Raw genomic sequence first — 19,612 nt, forward strand, 5'->3', positions numbered from 1 at the left:
ATATTGAGAGTACAGCCAGATGTTTTGACTCAGGGTTACATTTTGTTTTGGTTTTACATTTCAGCACCACTGAACTGATACACCGATTTGGCAGCCAAAGAACCACTGAACTCCTGCTGCTGTGTTCAGGGCAGCACACTAATGAGATCCATGGCCCAATCTATGCCAAGCGTTGCTGTTAGAGCAATAAACGAATTCTCAATTTCGCCTGTTCATTACGACACGTTAAACCGAGGGTCACCATTTTGCATACATTACTCAAGATACGATTACCTAATACTTCTCTTCTGGAGCTGCATTCTGATGCTTTGCCATGAATAGCATTATTATAATCACATTAATTTTGGGTCAATTAAATAAGGGATCCAAAGCAAGCTTCTCCTGAGCAGAGACAAGAAAGAATCAAAACAAGCAAGCAACCATATCCTGCTTAAATATCAAGGATATTACAGTGTGAGTCGGCAGTTCCAGGCCTTAAAATCATGTTTTGGCTCCTTCACAACCATCACAATTTAGTCAGGTATGCACCATTGCATTCATAAACAATCTGCCTTTCCTCAGTAGACAGACATGTGACGCCAGACAGACGCACTCGCAACAGCAGTCAAGAAAGAGAAAACCCTTAATTATCCATTGGCTTGTGGATTGAACAAAGTCCTAATGGCTCGGAATGACAACAGTGGAATAAAAGTCTCCTCTAGCCACTTCCGTCTCCCATTGATAACCAGCAAGTCCAAACACTTGATTGGTTTTCCAGAAGGATACGAGGCTCATTCAACTGTGGTTCGAAATAAAGTGACATTTTTTGTCATGAACTTTGAAACCTCAGTAACTTTCGGCGTCATGCCGAGCCTTATTCCTGTAGAACTCTTCCAAGGTGCCTCTGTAAAATGAAAGAGATGGAAATGGTTCCACGCCACAGGGGATGCATGTTTGAGAGTAATGGGCTTCTTGCTTCATTAGCTGGCTTGATATGCATAAGTCTGGAATCCATAGAGAGAACATAACCCATAATGCTGTCACTTTATATGTTGATGTGTCCAACTAATGTGTTCCTAAAGGAGGGTGACCTTATGTTCCCAAATAATGGATTTGGGATTGCATTGTAATTGTATTATAGGTCCAAAAGCTTGTAGACACTTGCTCACCCAATGTTTTTTCTGAAATAAACGGTATGAATAGGGAGTTTGCCCCCCCCCACCCTTTGCTGCTGTAAAGGCCTTCTAGAAAGACTTTACACTAGATGTTGGAACATTGATATTAGGATTTGATCAAGACCATTAGTGAGGTCAGGTACTAATATAGTAATAATTAGTTCTTGATCAGAAACACCACTCTAACATACTCCAAAGCTATTAGATGGTACTCCATCACCTCAGAGAATGCAGTTGCTGGGGGCTTTATATTCCTTTAGATGATGCTTAGCGTTGTGACCATAGGCTCATGTGTCGCTGTTCCAGAGCGTCTCATTATATTGGCAGAACTGTTGGTCTGGCCAGATTCTGATCCAAAATAACTGTGCTCTACTGACAAGTTGTTGGATAATTCCATACAGTAAGTGTTTGCCATGTGTTAAACTGCTCCAGATATTCCATTCGGGAGAGTGTGAAGGGAGGAAATCACTGTTTTGCTTGTAAGCTTGTCAGCACTCAAAGACAAACAGGAAATGCAATTACTGTTCATTTGGCTTTGTAACTAGGCCCAATTTAACAGTAATTTCTACTAGTCACAGGTGGTAAGTAGTCATAATGACCACTTTCATGTCCATCACACATGCCAAGCACCTTTCTACAGTTTCATTCCACTGGAATTTGATCCTTCCAATGTTCAACAAACTGTTTATACTGTACACTGTCATCTGAACTCCTTGTGGAAAAAAGCTCTAGCATGTGTTTGTGGAGCACTGTCCCTAAGGCTATGATCAACAAAGATTCAGTGACTCTTTGGCACATCTGAACAGGTCAAATGTTACCCATTAGCTTTGCAGTTAAAACAAAAAAAAAATTGCCTTGCTGGATCTCATTGTACTGTTTTAAAGGCAATTCAATTGCAAATATTAAAACTTTCAAAGATGCTAAAGATTTGTGACTTAATGGTCATCAACTAAAAGTAGACTTGAAATAATTCCATAATTTAAATGGAGTGAAAAAGTAGAAAAACTTATCTGCCAGATCAGGATGTGGACATTTCAGACACAATGGTGGCTGATTGTGCCATAGCCATGTGAGGGGACGTAGCTCCTCCAACCCAGGCCTACACTCCTGGTCTAGAGAGTAAAATGCTATATTTGTTAAAACTTTATCTGTTTATCAGTCTGCTGGTCACGTTATTTAGGCTATTTTCTTAGTTGCATTCTTACCCATGAACCAGCATAGCTGAAAAAGTATTCTGCTCTGCTATTGAGACAGACATCAAAACGTAGACACAGACTGCATAATACAACTCAGTTACCAAAAAAGGTTTTGACACTGTGCAAAATGTAAATAAACAGAAGGCGAAACACTTACTCTAAAGCATTTGGAAACTGAAGAGACCAAGTTTTGAAAGTGAAATGTTTATAGGATTTCAGCTGCTCAACAGTTCAGGGTCTCCTTTATTGTATTTTTTGTGTGCAAGCCAGTTTAGCACCCAGACTCTTTAACTTTGAAGCCATGCTGTTGAAATAAATGCAAAATGTGGTTTAACATTGTCTTGCTGAAATGAGCAAGGCCTTCCCTGAAAAAGTCATCTGGATGGCAGCATATGTTGCTCCAAAACCTGTATATATTGTTCAGCATTAATGGCCTGTTCACAGATGTGCCAGTCACCCATGGCATGTGCACTACCATCACGGATGCTGGCTTTTGAATTGTGCCCTGATAACAAGCCGGATAGTCCCTCTTCTTCAAAGCCCAGAGGACGTGACGTCTATTTTCTAAAGATTTCCTAAAAAGAACTTTTATCGGACCGCAGGACACTTTTCCATTTTGCATTAGTCCATCTTAAATGAGCTTGGGCCCAGAGAAGGTGGCAGCATTTCTGGATCCTGTTTATACATGGTTTCTTCTTTGCAAAGTCGAGTTTTAATGTGTATTTGTGGAGGCAGCAAGAACTGTGTTCACAAACAAAGGTTTTCGGTAATGCTCTTTAACCCATGCAGTAATTTCCACTGCTGAATGTTTTTGTTAATGAAGGCCAGAAGATCACGGCCAGCCAGTATTGGTTTTTGGCTTTGTCCCTTCCAAACAGAAATTTCCTCTTTGAAACTTTCAGTGATATTATGTACTACAGATAATGAAATCCAAGTTATTTGCCATTTTACGTTGAGAAACTTTTCCAAATGTTGCACTATTCACTCACACAGTGTTTCCTAGAGGGTGAACCCCTCCACATCTTTACTTCTGAAAGGCCTCTCTGGGATGCTCTTTTGATAACAGTGATGTTACTGACCTGTTGCCAGTTAACCTAACTTCTTGTGAGATGTTGCTCCAGGTGTATTGTTTGGCATTACACATCTTTACCAGTCTTTTGTTGCACCTGTCCCAAATTTTTTGAAATGTATTGTTGGCATCAAATCCAGGAACACAAATAAAAAAAAAAACAATAACATTTGATATGTTGTCTTTGAACTACTTCCAATTAAATATAGGGTTTATATTTAGGGCACATCATTGCATCTTTATTTGTATTTTGCACAGCGTCCCAACTTTTCTGGAAATGGAGAGCAACTGGTAATACTTTCTATGATTGCCATGTCTATGAGCATCTATAAACACAACATGTTATAACATGTTATAATGCATTCATGAGGCATTATATACGTGGCTATAAATATTTATAAAAATGAATTGCACTTTATAGCCATGTTTATTATGCATTATGTGCAGTGTTCATATTATACTGTCAGTGCTCAATAAGCAAATCCCTGCTTTCAGAGTGTAAAGTCAGACAAATAAGTTTATTTACACCATGGTATTTCCAATATTGTATTTCTCACCTAGGGTGTTGTTAGGGCTGGACCTTTGGGGCTTAATTGCTGAATGTTCAGATACCAGCCCCAAGCAAGTTGTTCAGCTCAGAGTTACTACAATGCGCTTTCCTTTACCAACGCTCTCACTTTAAAAATTACATTACATCACAGCAACCCCAGTACCCACCAGGCCCCTTCCCTGAAACCCCCTTTGACATCACATTGAGCATGAAGTTACTGTGAGGTAATGCAGAGAGAGTGAGAAGCAGGTTCGTAGAGTGATATGATTGTAATTTGCTCTCTCATTGGTTCTAACATCAACTACTAGAAACCTTCTCTTTGCAACATCATTACACTACACTACAGTAATGCTAATTACTGCTAATATTCTATTGGATATGCTGTGTCAGCACCAAGCTAACAGTGGCTAACTTTCCCACCTGTACATTAATTTTTTCTTCTTTAGTATAGTATATCTCACTTTACTTAAAGCTGACAAATATAACTTAGAAGCTCTTATAACAGGTTATGAACACTACTTCTTATGCATTATGGTAACAATTTATTATGTATAATAAACACAGCTATAAAGTGTGATGCATTTCTATATATATTTATAGCCATGTTTCTGATGCCTTATGAATGCATTATAACATGAATGTGTTTTTAGGTTCTTATAGACATGGTTTTCATAGAAAATGTTACCAAAAATATATGTTTGCCTTAAGTTATATTTGGCCTCAACTCTAAACAATCTATTTTTATGAGTGAAATTATAGAAATAACTAAACAAAAACACTTCTGTTGCAGGGCAACACACATCAGATCAAATTGAAGTCCTTTGTTATGATTGCTTCAGTACACCCCACAATTAAGGGAACATATTGTATTACAGGGGCACAATTTCATAGCAGTATGGATTGTGTCAGCTTATCCAAACCCTTTACTACCTGAGCCAAGCCACTGAACTCTTCAGGCTTTTGCAGGACCACCCAAAATGGAGGGAGGAAAAACCAACAAGGCTCTAGCCCACAGCCTTAACATAATTTCAGCCTCCCCTCAAAGACCTCGACAAAAGAGCGTGCCCCCCTCGTTATGTCCAACAGGCCCTCGGAACTTCAGAAGATGTGCCATTGGAAAAAAGGCTAAAATACACAGTGCTTCATGTTTCCATGACCATGCAGTTTTGCAGCAACGTTGGTAGGACTATGTGGTTGTCTGCTTCTGCCACTTGCAGGCAGATTTTATCAATGCACATACCCACTCACACATGTGTAAACATACACACTCAGGCATGGAGTACAACCTATTTGAATCTGGCATTATTTGTTAATCTGCGCTATTCCCCTTCCAAAAAGGAAAGCAAATCTTTTCAGGAGTGCCAAACTTCACTCAAAGCTGTCTTCTCTTCAGCATGCTCTGTACTTTCTTTTGGAAAGGAGATCAGAGCTTGTCCTTTTTTATCTTGATTTGATTAACTGCTCCAAGATGTTTGTGTACAGAGCAAATATTTAAATGTGTATGTGCATATCATTATACTGTATCAAAGCTCTTTGCAACGTGAGTGATTACAGTAAAAATATGCCTGTGTAACCTCTGCTTCTGTTCTTTATGAGTGTGGGACGTGACTGCTTGACATGCGGTAGATCAGTGGTCCTCAACTAGGGCCCAACTGATATGAATGTTATGTGATCAATATCGATACTGATATTACCAAGCTAAAAAATATGGTAATCAATAATATTGGTGGAAATAATTGTAGCGACATGATTCATTTACTGGGTGGCATGTTGTAAAGCTGTCACCTCACAATAAGGGCCTGGGTTCGAATCCCCGCCTGGGCGACCTGGGTCTTTCCTGTGTGGAGTTTGCATGTTATCCCCATGTCTGTGTGAGTTTTCTTTAAAGTTTCATTCATTGATGTTTCATTCAAATTGTTATGCTGACAATGGAATGTAATGAAAGTCTTTCTGTTTAATTTGCAAGGAATGCAAAATAGAAGCATTTTCACTAATGGTGTCAGGCTTTTGGACCACACTGTAGTTAAACATGTGGTTACTTATATTGAGCTACCAAGGGGTTTAACCATGTTTGTATCCTGGAAATGCAGTAACCGTTAAGTAAGTCATTAATTACCATGCAATAAGTTGTTAATTACTGTGCAGTACATGCAATATTTTCACAGATACTAACAAAACCATGAGTCTTTAATAATGCTAATATATCTGCTGGGCTCTTTCCTTGTAAAAAGTGGCTCATCAGATCTACTTAAAAAAATTACTTCATGTGGTAACAAGTACATGAACTAATTTTATTCAATGAAAAAAATTACTTTGAAAGAATCAAAGTATTTATTTAGGTTGAATAAGACTAGTTAATTTACTTGTTACCACATGAAGTAATTTTTTAAGTAGATCTGACAAGCCACTTTTTACAGGATTTCTCACTGTTGATCCTGGAGGCCTCCTTCTCTGCACATATTAATGTTTATCCTTCTCCAGCACACCTGATTTATCAGTTAAATAGTAAGTGTGGCTGTTTTAAAGCAGGTAAAACTCTCAGACTCAGATTTTTGAATCCCACTGTATATGACAGCAATGCTGTCTAAACTAGTACATTTGAACACAAAACACCAGAGTAAAAATAGCAAACATACCCAAACTAACCTGTAATACCAAAAAAAAAAAACTTTTCTATGACAAGAGCTGATAAAAGAAGAAGAAGAGGTAGTTAACAGATGGCAAAGCTTCAAAGAATACTGGATAGTTCTGCCCCCCAGTGATATAATATTCATATTATTTAAGACTGTAAATTCCTGGTATTTATTTTAATTTAAGACACATGAACATTGAGAACTGACAAAAGTTAACTAGCATTATTTCCACCAATATTGTTGGTTATCAGATTTTTTAGCTTTGGAGCACACCTCACATAACTAATCAGTTGTTTGAAGACTGATCCCAAATAATAAAACAAGAAGAATTCAGGGATGGATGGATGGATGGATGGATGGATGGATGGATAGATAGATAGATAGATAGATAGACAGACAGAGTCGTTGACAACTTAGACCAGGGTACTTTTCTTCTGATCACCTAAAAACAAACATTTTTGAGGTGCAAATCTCAGTGAATCCCAGAAATAGAGTGTAGGTGTGTAGAAATTCTCCTTTCCAGAGTTTGGGGACTTCTGTGTTGCAATAAAATGTTAAAATCCAGTGATCACCAGGGCAGGTCTAAATATAGCAAGTCTGAAAAGCAGTAAATCATTGTTTATTTGAAATCAACCTGCCTATCAGTCTGCTGGTCACACATTATTCAGGCTCTTGACACAGTTGTGGTCCTCCTTCTAACATGAATGAGAGGTCATTGGTTGGCACATTAAGTCATCTGCATACACACCTAACCAAGGGCTAACATTCTGCACTGAATGCATGGTCTCTAAAAAGCCCCTCATACCCAGTGCTCAGCATCTCTAAAGAGGCAATCTTATCTCTCAAACTGCAGTCCCACAGCTATTTAAAAGAAAAAAAAAAACATTTCATTATTCAGACCTTAGATATTTACAAGGAATATTTATGATCTATTTAAACCCAAGGCAATAATTTAGGTAATAAAAAGCTAATTATATACAAAATCACTATTTATAGGGTACTTTCTCTTGAGAGGTAGCTGTCCCAAACCCCAACCCATAAATTTCAACTTATGAAAGTAATACTTAGTTTTAAGTGCTTAGTAATTAGTTACTCAGGTTTTTTATTTTACTTTTTAAAAGATCTTTTTGAATTATTTTAAAAGTGTAGTTTTAAACTGAAGATTTAGATTCATGGCTTTCATAAAAAAAAATGTCAAAAATAGTACACAACCAATAGAAATCCATTCATTAGTGTAGTATGTGTAGTATAGTAGTATGTTGTGTTAGACGCAGCTATTGTTTTGAACTAAATGTGTCCAAAGGCTGAAAATCAGTGTGTAGCATTTTCTGGTTTTCTGCAATCAAGCAAACTTTGTTTTAATATGTTTTAGTGAAAAACATCATGATTGTATGTGTGTACAACTGTTCTAAACTGTGTTTGCTAGACAGGTACATTTAACTACATTTGTCACAATTGAAACAAGTTTCAGTAGTGTTGTGATTGTTTTATGAGTGACAAAAAGGAACGTTCAGTCCTTTGCTTTAATAAAATAAACATGATTAAGGTCTAGGCACAATCAAAGCAAAATGACTTTAGTCCAAGTCCAAGTCAAGTAAGGTCCAAAATGTCTTTTCAAATCTGACTTTAAACCAAATTTGGTCAAATGATCCATATTTTTTATTTGAATTTATTTGTTTATTTGACAGGGACAATACAGATAAACTTTGTTACATGAAGTGCAGCACATGTAATGTGTATAAGACATCTAGCTTGATCTAATTTGTAGCCCCAGTGCCTGGTTAGGCTTTTAAATAGAAGAAAACAAATAACACAGCACATACAGCAAATACATAAAACATGCATAAACGGCAGTGATTCTTCATCCTGGGGTTGAAGGCCTCCTACTCATTTTAATGTTTTCGCTGCTCTATGGTACCTACTTCAATGCGAGAAGGGCTTAGTAATTAGCTGGCAAGTTGAACCAGGTGTGTTGAGCTGGTGCGTATGTGTGTGTGTGTGTGTGTGTGTGTGTGTGTGTGTGTGTGTGTGTTTACATGCAGAGCAGAGGTAGGTTACTCCATTTCCAGGGTTGATAACTACTGGTATTGGTTAAAGTTATGAATTCTATCAAGCAAGTTTTAGTTCAGTGTTTGTCAGTCCAGCCCTCAGAAAATCAAACAATTACAATGAATCCCTAGTACAGTTGTGCTGGGAGCTGCAATAGATTAAAAATATATACTGTGTTGAGCCCCTGGACTGAAATATTATATAAAACATATTAAGATACTTTATGGTGTCTAGCTTATAATAATTCAAGCTAAAATGTATAAATTATTATTGAATAAATTAATAGCAATTGTAGCACCAAACTTTTGAATGCTAGTATAATTAATTTTGGATGATTTCTACTGGTTCATTCATAATGTAGTAATCACACAATGTAAAAAAAACAGCTGGTGTTATCAAATAGTATAAAAACAAAAAAGGACAAAGTCTAATAACAAAAATGGAGACACGAGGTTTAGATCTGACAATAAATTGCATACTGGCCTTTTTTCATCAAAGTTGTGACCAGTCAAATCTGTTTTGCAGTAAAATCATACAAAATCATTATCAGTATCATCAACAATATCAATAATAACATTTGACATACAAATCACCACTGATAATAACAGTGGTAGTGCACATGATAACTGTAGTTCATTTTTAATTTTGTGAAGATGCAGTTTGTAAAATTTACACTTACAGATCACTGATGAATAACAGCCAGAGTTGCTTACACAAACACGTTCTGCCCCAGACAATTAACTGTCTAAGAAGAGAGAGAGTATTTTTAGTATGTTATTTAAAACTGAATATAATGCGCTTTAAAATAAATTATGTTAAAATGAAGTAGGTTTTGTAATGAGAAGCAGTACAAAATCCCTGCTGTGGCTTTATGTATTATTCATTGGGAGGTTTAAAGTCCTCTCCTCTGACATTTCCACCTAATTAAAACATCCATCAAAGAGCTTATCACATAAGTGGTCATTACACAAGTGGCAAAGGGGCTGCTCTACTCTGACAGTGCTGTGAAGAACCTGTGATTTATGAACACAGTATTTCACTGCTGTTTAGTAGCTTGTGCTGTGTTTGATGTTTCTCTGTGGTGTAGTTTTCTTTCTTGGTTGTATCTGTGGTTACTGGACTCTAACTTACTTCTGAAATCTACATCCAGCTAACTGAAACTAAACTGGCTTCGGATACTCTTCAAATCCCTGAATGCAGAGAGTACCAGCCTGGCAGAGGTAATGTTTATATAACTGCACACTGCTTCTCCTCATGTACAGGAAGTATAAGCAGCATTCTTACTGAACAAAGCTTTAAAGCTAGCTTTGAGGTCTATAATACCCTTCTTTAGTGAGAAGAAATTTAGCTGTGTGCTGTGGCAGAATTAGCATGTGAAGTGAACTAAACCCAACACTCACAGTGTAATAAATTCTTTAGTTTCTCAAAGGTGAACTGCTAGCTTCATTCGTGAATATATAATTGACCTGAAGCACTTGAGAGACTTCGTGAGCCATTAGTGACACTAGCTAGAGGTGATGGAGACATGGTGGACTCTATAGAGCTTTAAGAAGAAAGATCACTTTTTGCATCATTTGTAATAGACATGCAATTGTCACCACTGTGTTTGACCACTAAAGTGGGGTGGGCTTTTAAAAACAGCTTGAAATTGTTTACAGTACAGGGAAATACTAATTTTCAAAGCATTGTGGGGTGACAGTTTGAGGAAAAAACTTTCTGACTTGCAGTCCAGTGACAATAAATATGCACTACCAGTCAAAAGTTAAATGCGTTTACAAAATAAGTTTAAAAATATTTTTGAACTACATCGACAGTAAGTGCTGAGAAGTGCTCAGCAGTTCTATGCAAAATTTTACTCTTTTATAGTGAAAATAAGTTCACAAATCCTATAAAACACATTTTACATTTTACAACACCCTGCACAGTTTAATGGACAATTACTGTTTATTTGCTGAATTGAACATATTTGAAAAGAATTAAACATAAAAGGCCTGTGCAAAAAGTATGGCACTTTTCTTGTATTTTTTTGCCAATATGTTAAATAAATAGAAATTACTTAGAAAAACAGCAAATTGTGTTATTTAACCAGGGCTGTTCAAACTTTTGCATACAACTGTATGTAGTATATTCAGCAAAGTATATTTCCTGTCTGGTGGAAAAACATCCCAAGTGTCTCCTCATGAAGCTGTTTGGGAGAATGCCAAGATTGTGTAAAGCTGCATAAATGCAAATAAGGGGGTGGTTTTCACCACATTACATATGTGCTATTTTATAGCGGTGATTTAAATATGAAATTATATTAAAATAGGTTCAAATAAAAAATATGCAATATAAATAATTAAAATATAAAATCAAAAGTCTTAGGCAGGCAAGAACATTATTTAAAACTGTTTAGCTTTGCAATAAATGCTTTTTTGTTGTCTGGAAAAGACTTAACCTTAGAATGAACGAAACAAAACACAGTAAAATGCACCACGATTTCTTTTTTAAGTATTCATATCTTGTTTAGAGGAACACATTTTTTGAACGATTAAATACACAGCAAAGATTATTATAGCTTTTGCACAGTACTGCGTTACATATTATCATGTGTATTTCGTCCTATTTTTATCACAGCTTTTTATTATATCCCATTTTTATCACAAGATCACTCTAGTTCAGAGGTGTCCAGTCTTATCCACAGAGGGCTGGTGTGGCTGCAGGTTTTCACTCCGAACAAGCTGAAGCACACCTGATTCTACTTGCTTAATCAGTTGGTCTTAGTCTTCAAACATTTCATCAGGTGACCTCCTGCTTTGTTGGAGTGAAAACCTGCAGCCACACCAGCCATTTGCAGATAAGATCGGACTCCCCTGATCTTTACCATATTCTGATACTCCTCACGCTGTGCTGCTGCTCAGGCTCAGAGCAGCAAATGAAATTCAGCTGTTATCACTGCAGCATTTGTTGAGCTTATGTCCAAAGCATTGCAATTTTTCCAAGTAATTATTTTCTGCAAAATTTGCATATTGCCACATGCTACAGGTATTGCATAATTCATAGCGATTTTGACTCTAATCTACAATAATCCCTGTTTCTGCTCTGTCATTCATTGAGGTGATTGACCTTGAACAGCTTCTGTTGATGACAGTATGAGTCAGAAGCATTTTTCACCATAAAGACACACATAGGAAGAGGCACTAATCTATTCTTCTACAAATGTGCATTGCACTGTGTTGACATTTAGTCATATCTCACATATACCTTCTACCTGATATAAGTGTGATGAATTCCCCCTTATAGCCACTTAAACACTCTCTCTGCTCCTCAAAACTGAAGGTAGTTCTCAGAGCTTTGTCTTCATCCATGGCTGTCATTAGACCTCACTGTAATTGTGTGAGTGCTGCCCTCCATAATGTGCACTTCCCAGAATCCATCTAGCATCTATTAATCTATTAATCGACAAAACTCATCCGTCAGTGATGCGGCTCTAAATGAAGAACAAAGCTCCTTCCATAGCTCAGTGTGTTGTACAGCTTTTCTCCTGATTGATCATTGAGGATAAAAATAGCCTGCATTTTACCATGGTTCAACAGAACAAAGGCATATTGTCTCCTATGCACATTCTGCTACCAAGTACAGTAGTTATTTTCTGTACACGTTTATATTATTGCTTTAGAACAAAACCGTATTATTATTATATCATCACTGTTATATCTCTGTCAATTGACTAACATACTGAACATCACTACTCTGAAGGGATCCAAGGCTGAAAGAGTCACTGAACATAAGTACCTTGGCGTGTGACTGGATGATAAATTTACCTATTAATTTACCTTTAAAAGTTCTACGCTATATGGTCAAAAGTATGTGGACACCCCTCCTTAATATTGAGTTCAGGTATTTCAGCTACACCCATTGCTAACAAGTGTACAAAATCAAGCACATAGCCATGCAACCTCCAAAGACACACATTAGCAGCAGAATGAGTTTATTTATTAAGAGCTCAGGGACTTGGCACTATCATAAGATGCCACAAGTCAGTTTGCAAAATTTCTGCCCTGCTAGATCTACCCTGGTCAACAAGTGTTGTTATTTTGAAATTTAAGCATCTTGGATCAATGACAACTCAGCCAGGGCTGGTCAGCGCACACAGTGCATTAAAATCGCCTAGCCGCTTTTTCATCACTCACTACAGTGTTCCAAAGTTCCTTTGGAAGCAACATAAGCATGGGGAGCTTCATGAAATGAGTTTCCATGTATGAGCAGCTGCACACAAGCCTGTAACATTCATCACTGCAAACTATGATTGTGCGTTACGAAGTACACAGTTTTTTTATTTGCCAGTCATTTTCTGGTATGTTTACTGCAAAAAGTGGAAATTATCAAACTTGTTCCAGTAATTGGAATACACCTCAGGTGCCTCCACACGCTCCTGTCACTCAATCATTTTACAGTTTTAAATCTCTAACCACTTACACTCAGCCTACAATCTTTTGAAGGTTCTTAGTTCTTAGGGACCACCTTTAATGTATTCCGAGTCTAAAATAAAGATAAATTGCTTTATTCATTGATGAAAAAAAAAAAAAAATTAATCTATTTGAGACTATTGGCTGCTGGGCAACATTTTGAATGGACTGATAGAATTAGTCCAAAACTAATCTGTTTAACATCATTACATTAACATACACCAAAAAGTTTTCTTCCATCTGTAAAATTACTATTTTTGTGTGACACAAGGTTTGTTAAAGCAGCATCCATATTTACGAGAACTGGCCTGGGATCAGTCAGCAGCCATAGAACATTATTAGTTGTCTTTTTTTAACTAGCCCAGACTGTTGGGCTAAACTAGCTGATTCCACCACTAAAACATCTAGTAATGTTCCTTTGCTCCCAGAACACTTCATTCAGTATACTCTGTTTTATTTTGTGTACACAACATGATAACAGAGGTATGAACACTAGATGGCATTGTGTGGGCATCCCATATTCTTTAAGAACACTGCCAAGGAGAAGTGTGTTATATAACAAGGTGGTGATATCACCCAGTCAGGGTGATGTCATGTCATTATAGTTTCAGAACAGCATAAATTAAACATGCTGCAATGAAAGACATAATGTACAAGCACTAGTTCTGTGGGCAGCCCTCACTGTAAAAATTATTGATGATATAAAATGTTAACTTTAAGTTAGCCTTAACGTTTAGATTTTATGCAGTGTCACGTAATATGTTAACACAATGTAACACATTGTGTTTATTGCTCTGTCAACTTATTAGAATTTGTTCAAAAACTCCAAAATTCCTTCCTGTCTTACTTTTTCAAGTTAAAATAGATTTTTTTTTACAGTAAACTGATTTAGAGCTAAATTTTATGCACAGTACACTGTGATCAAATGTTATGACATAGAAAGTAAGTTTATCTGGCTGCCTTAAAATTGAGATTTTACTGATGTAATTGATATAATAAGAATAGCTATTATGAGCCTGTGAACCTACTATTAAACTTTTCCCAGATGTACACTTTTCCTTTGTTTGTCCACATGAAATATTATTGTACTTTTCCTGCATACAAAAGCACATTATTATACATTGTTTTTTTTTGTTTGTTTGTTTGTTTTTTTTGTTCTTTTTTACTTTTATTGATGCTTTTCCCCCCAAGTCCAAAAGCTCTGCTTGGACACTTTCATTGGCCTGGAGTGCATGAAGGCTCTTGATTTGGGGATAACTTCAGCCTTACATGTACTCCATCTTATGTTTTGTTTTTTATCCCCTCACCTGCTAGTCATCACTCAGAAGACACATTTCTGTTTAAATAGTGTGTATACGTACAGAGCAAACGCTTTCCATTTACATTTGTGTTAAATGCACCTGAACTGTAGATTGTAATCCACTCACAGTGTATCGTGGGGGTGTTTACACCTGGCTTTTCATACAATCAAGTGAAATCTGAACGTGATCTCATCTCCCAAAGCACATGTAAGTTGATGTAAAGTGTAAACAGGCCCTTAGATTTTTTTGCTGTTGTTAAGAACCATTTAGTTTTTGTTTTTTTTTCACAGTAGCATGCACGCCCCTTAAATACATACATAACAATGTCTGAGATACAATGTAACCCAAAATAAAGTAAAAATCACTACATATCTAAAAAAATGTTTGACCAGTTTGAACAGTAACAGGTTACTGCTGCCTTTGCATTGTGATATCTGACCATGGCCCACTCCAAAATAAGAATATCTAAATAGTAATAATGCCAAAATGAGGGTAATCAAGTATCTGGCATAAACCTTTCAGAATGAATTCCTTAGTAGGGAATTCAAGTTGAGAATTGTTTTAGAGTCCTAACAAAAGTAAGCATGGACATAAAGGAGTATCAACATTCAAGAAATCTCACAGTGTTTAACATGCATAGTTCCAGAGATATATAATATAAAGACATTGCAAAAACATATCAATATAATCATCAACATATCCTGAATTGCATCTGTTACAGAGAGGTTTATCAAGTAAGCACGGCACTGTGTTTTATAAACCCTATGAGCTCACTTGAAATTAATTAATGTGACAAATTTTTGAATGAAGTTAGCACCGAGCTCCTTATTCCAACCTAGAATAATTGTATATTTAATAAATAGGTCATACAATTGTGAGACCAGTCCTTGGGTTGATTTGCTTTTGTGCAGATGCTGAAGTAGGGGATGGTTCCCTGAGCACCATATACACAGTACTGAATGCATTTAATTTAATTTAATGTTTTGTATAAAAATTGTATATAAGAAATATTACATGTTAGAATGGCCAGAACATAGCGTTTGTTTGCTGTAGACCAGTTTCCTGCTTTTTTTTTAGCCTTTGGGCCTGTGACTCCTTTTCTAGGAAGACCTGGTTATGGAGGCAATCAAGCGGAATGGAAACATCAGGTTACGAGAGGAAAGTCTGGGCAAAAAGCCTGGACAAGTCTTGTTTTCCCAATTTTCTCCACTGCAGGGAAACTACAAATTTATGTGATGTGGATGTTTATGACATTGCTTACGGAACCACAGTAACTGTTTCTCACATTTCCGAAAGAAAACACCAGCAAACATGTTTCATGATGATGATTAGTGTTAATCATTGTTACCATCCTTTCACTCAAGCTTACCGAACACTACTGGCTCAGTTTTTTTTGCGTTCTGTCTGTCAGTGCTTGCAGTGCAAGAAAATAGCAGCAATGGCTGTGGTGCTCATGCTAGTCAGCAGCAGGAACAATTCACCTGCAGCAATGGGCCTCTGCTGGATGACTCACCAACTGAAAGTGTCTTCAGAGATTAGGGCTCATGAGGTCCTGTGACGAAGTGCAAGTCAAAGAAGATGTTTTTCCACATCATATACCCTAAATGAACACTGAGGGATTTGGTATGTCCCTTCAGTTTAGTAACATATGGAGAAGACACGGCACAAATTCAGAGACAGCGGGAGATCATCATCAGAAGAATGGAAGATTGCAAAGGGCAATATTTTGCAATTCTCTTAGTGATTTCCAATCACTTCAGATCAACGTTTTTGACCTCAAATGTGGAACATTATCTTTCCAGCGGCTGAAGTGGAATGATCTTCATCTGAAACACTTTGGTCTAGGTTTTCTCATTCATATCATTTATATTAATATTGACATATCTAATATTTCAACTGTTGACACCATTTCGCTTCAGGATAAGTGCTTACATGACTGGAAAGAAAGATTTCTTGATTTTCTTTCATTCTTCAAGGGTTCATATTCTACATTTTTCATGGATTTTATTTTTTTTCCAGAGGTCCACTCATAATGTTTGTGTGGGTTCATGTATAAAAAACAGTGATAATTCACTTTTACATGACCATTTTCCCAGCCTTTCTTTATCTCTTTATTTTTTTGTTAGTGTGCCGTTAAGACCAATATATGTAAATGAACTCTTTTCTGATTGTAGCCGTATTCAAAAAGCTGAACGGGATGAAACACTGCTTATGGCTTCGATGGGGATGGACAGAGTACATACATATACAAAGTACATACCTATACAGCATTGTACACTATATGTATACACCGATCAGGTATAACATTATGTCCACCTCCTTGTTTCTACGCTCATTGTCCATTTTATCAGCTCCACTTACTATATAGGTGCACTTTGTAGTTCTACAATTACAGACTGTAGTCCATCTGTTTCTCTGCATACTTTGTTAGCCCCCTTTTACCTTGTTCTTCAGTGGTCAGGATCCCCATGGACCCTCACAGAGCAGGTACTATTTGTTTGGTGGATCATTCTCAGCACTGCAGTAACACTGCCGTGGTGGTGGTGTGTTTGCGTGTGTTGCGCTTGTCTGAGTGGATCAGACACAGCAGTGCTGCTGAAGTTTTTAAACACCTCAGTGTCACTGCTGGACTGAGAATAGTCCACCAACCAAACCTATCCAGCCAACAGCGTCCTGTGGGCAGTGTCCTGTGACCTTTGATGAAGGACTAGAGGATGACCAACACAATCTGTGTAGCAGCAGATGAGCTATCGTCTCTGACTTCACATCTACAAGGTGGACTGACAAGGTAGGAGTGTCTAATTGAGTGGACAGTGAGTGGACACAGTGTTTAAAAACTTCAGCAGCTCTGCTGTGTCCAGACTACTGAAGAACAGGGTAAAAGGGGGCTAACAAAGTATGCAAAGATGGAGTAACAGATGGACTATAGTCTGTAATTGTAGAACTACAAAGTGCACCTATATAGTAAGTGGAGCTGATAAAATGGACAATGAGTGTAGAAACAAAGAAGTGGTCATAATGTTATGCCTGATTGGTGTATGTACACTGCTAGAAATGGTACTGTGCAGGTACATTTCCTTATTATTTTTAAAACAGAACAATAAAATAAAAAGATCAACTATGTTGTAGTGCACTTGCACAATATACTGAAAACTACTAAATATATACATAAAAATAATAAATAAAAAATAATTAGGCCAAATAAATTAGAGGAGTTTGGTCTTGGGCTTTTAGGTTGGGGCAGAAGTGCCACTGTAAAGAAAAGAGATGCACTGGATTTACAACACACGACAAAACAAGAGCATCACGGCAAAACAGAATGTGCTGCCCTTTACATATTAGGTAAATTTAATGTTGAATATACTAAAAATCTTATATTTTTTGTAAGGGAAAAAAGACTTGCTTGAACAGAACTGACAGTTTTAATACTTCACTATGAAAATGAAATAATAATGTATTAACACTTCATTTATAGTGGTTTATTTCAGGACAGTTATGTAATGTTGTTGCAATCTCCTGTACTGAAGCATTAACTGTCCTTTTAATTGACTACACCACAGTGAGCCTTTAAATGCTTCCTAAATCATCATCGACCTACTGTGTCCACACATCCCCTGACAAATATTGATTATGGAGGAGGTGATATTTATCAAATGCAATATGATCAATGATGTACCAACATCAAGAATCCATATTCGTTCACACACAATAATCTGACATTTAATTATTATATTTAAAGATTAATTATTATTTGAACACAACATGTCTTTGAGACTTAATTATGTCTTACGTAAGAGAATCTGAGCATGTAACTGAAAGAGAATATTGTTTACTGCTCCTGTAAGCACAGTATCAAACTACATGCTTCAGTAAAAATATGATTCTCTAAATCCTCTGTTGTGTTCATTACTGAACTGTGAAGTCTGACTGTGTGCTCACCAAAGCAATAAATCTGGTTCACCCATAAAAAATGAAGAGCTTCTGCTTCCATAACTTTTTGTTATGAATTTTCTGAAATGCTGTTCTGCCAAAGGTGTTTTTAAAACATAAGGTGTTCTGCTGACCCACCAATAACTCAACGGTTTTCACGGTTTTAAAATTTGAAGTAGTACTTTGGCATTTTAATAAACCCGTATTCAGGCTTTCTTAAAAGTTTTTATAAGTTCTTTTTTAAAGAGCCCATATTGCAGAAAACCAAATTTCTCTCACTTTCTTGTTTTGAAATAGGAGTCTGTATGTAATATCTAAGATCTTTAAAGTTTCAAAGGTGTCTTTTATTCTTTAGTCCACTTAGTCAATATATGGAAACTAAGTTAATTTGGAATGAATTGTTTATGTGATGTCACAAAAATTCCACAAAATCTTCATCCATCTTCCTTGTAACCAATTCCTGCCATGTGATGTCATCAGTGTGCCTCCTCCTCCTCCTACTACTCTACCTCATAAGTTATTGTGTAATTCAGTTTCATTTATAGAATTAGCCATCAACTCTTTAAACTTGCTTAGCAGCTAGTTTTCTGCATGGCTGAGCTAAACAATCCCTCCAAAAATGTGGGTTTTCCAGAGACAGAGCATTCCGTGACTTATTATAAATACCCTAGATTTCAGAGGACGCATTGGATGAGCAGAAGCCTACAAACCTTTTTGTGTGTTCTTTACCCATTTCATCCATCAACATGGATTGGACCTTAATTAATTAATAATCCTATTTGGGAAACATGAGACAAAACATTTTAATTCTAAAAATCATTGTTTTAAGTGATTATTGCCTGAGATATTAGTTCAAAAGGAGATGTCTACTAAAGGTGGGGACGGTTTTAGATGGTTGTATAGGTTTATCTGTGTAAAAAGTGACCTTCTATCTACACTCTCAGAAAAAAAAGTACAAAATTGTCACTGTGGTAGAACCCTTAAGGGTATGTATTCAGAATCTTTAGTCAGGGAACATCATTGTACAACAATAGCAAGACAATTATTCTGTTAGTTATATTTTGTTTTAGTTACATAGACTCTATGCATTTTGTCCTAAAGCTGTGGTTTTTATTTTATTTTCATATTTTATGATATTTTGAAACAAATATGATCCTTTTCCCTGGGAAAATGTTTCATAGATTCCCTGAACCTTTAAATGCAATTAAATCAAAAAACAAATACAAGAATTTATTAATTCAGAAAAAGACACATACAATCTATCTATCTATCTATCTATCTA

The sequence above is a fragment of the Colossoma macropomum genome, unplaced genomic scaffold (genome assembly GCF_904425465.1).
Source record: "Colossoma macropomum unplaced genomic scaffold, Colossoma_macropomum, whole genome shotgun sequence".
Lineage (NCBI taxonomy): Eukaryota > Metazoa > Chordata > Actinopteri > Characiformes > Serrasalmidae > Colossoma > Colossoma macropomum.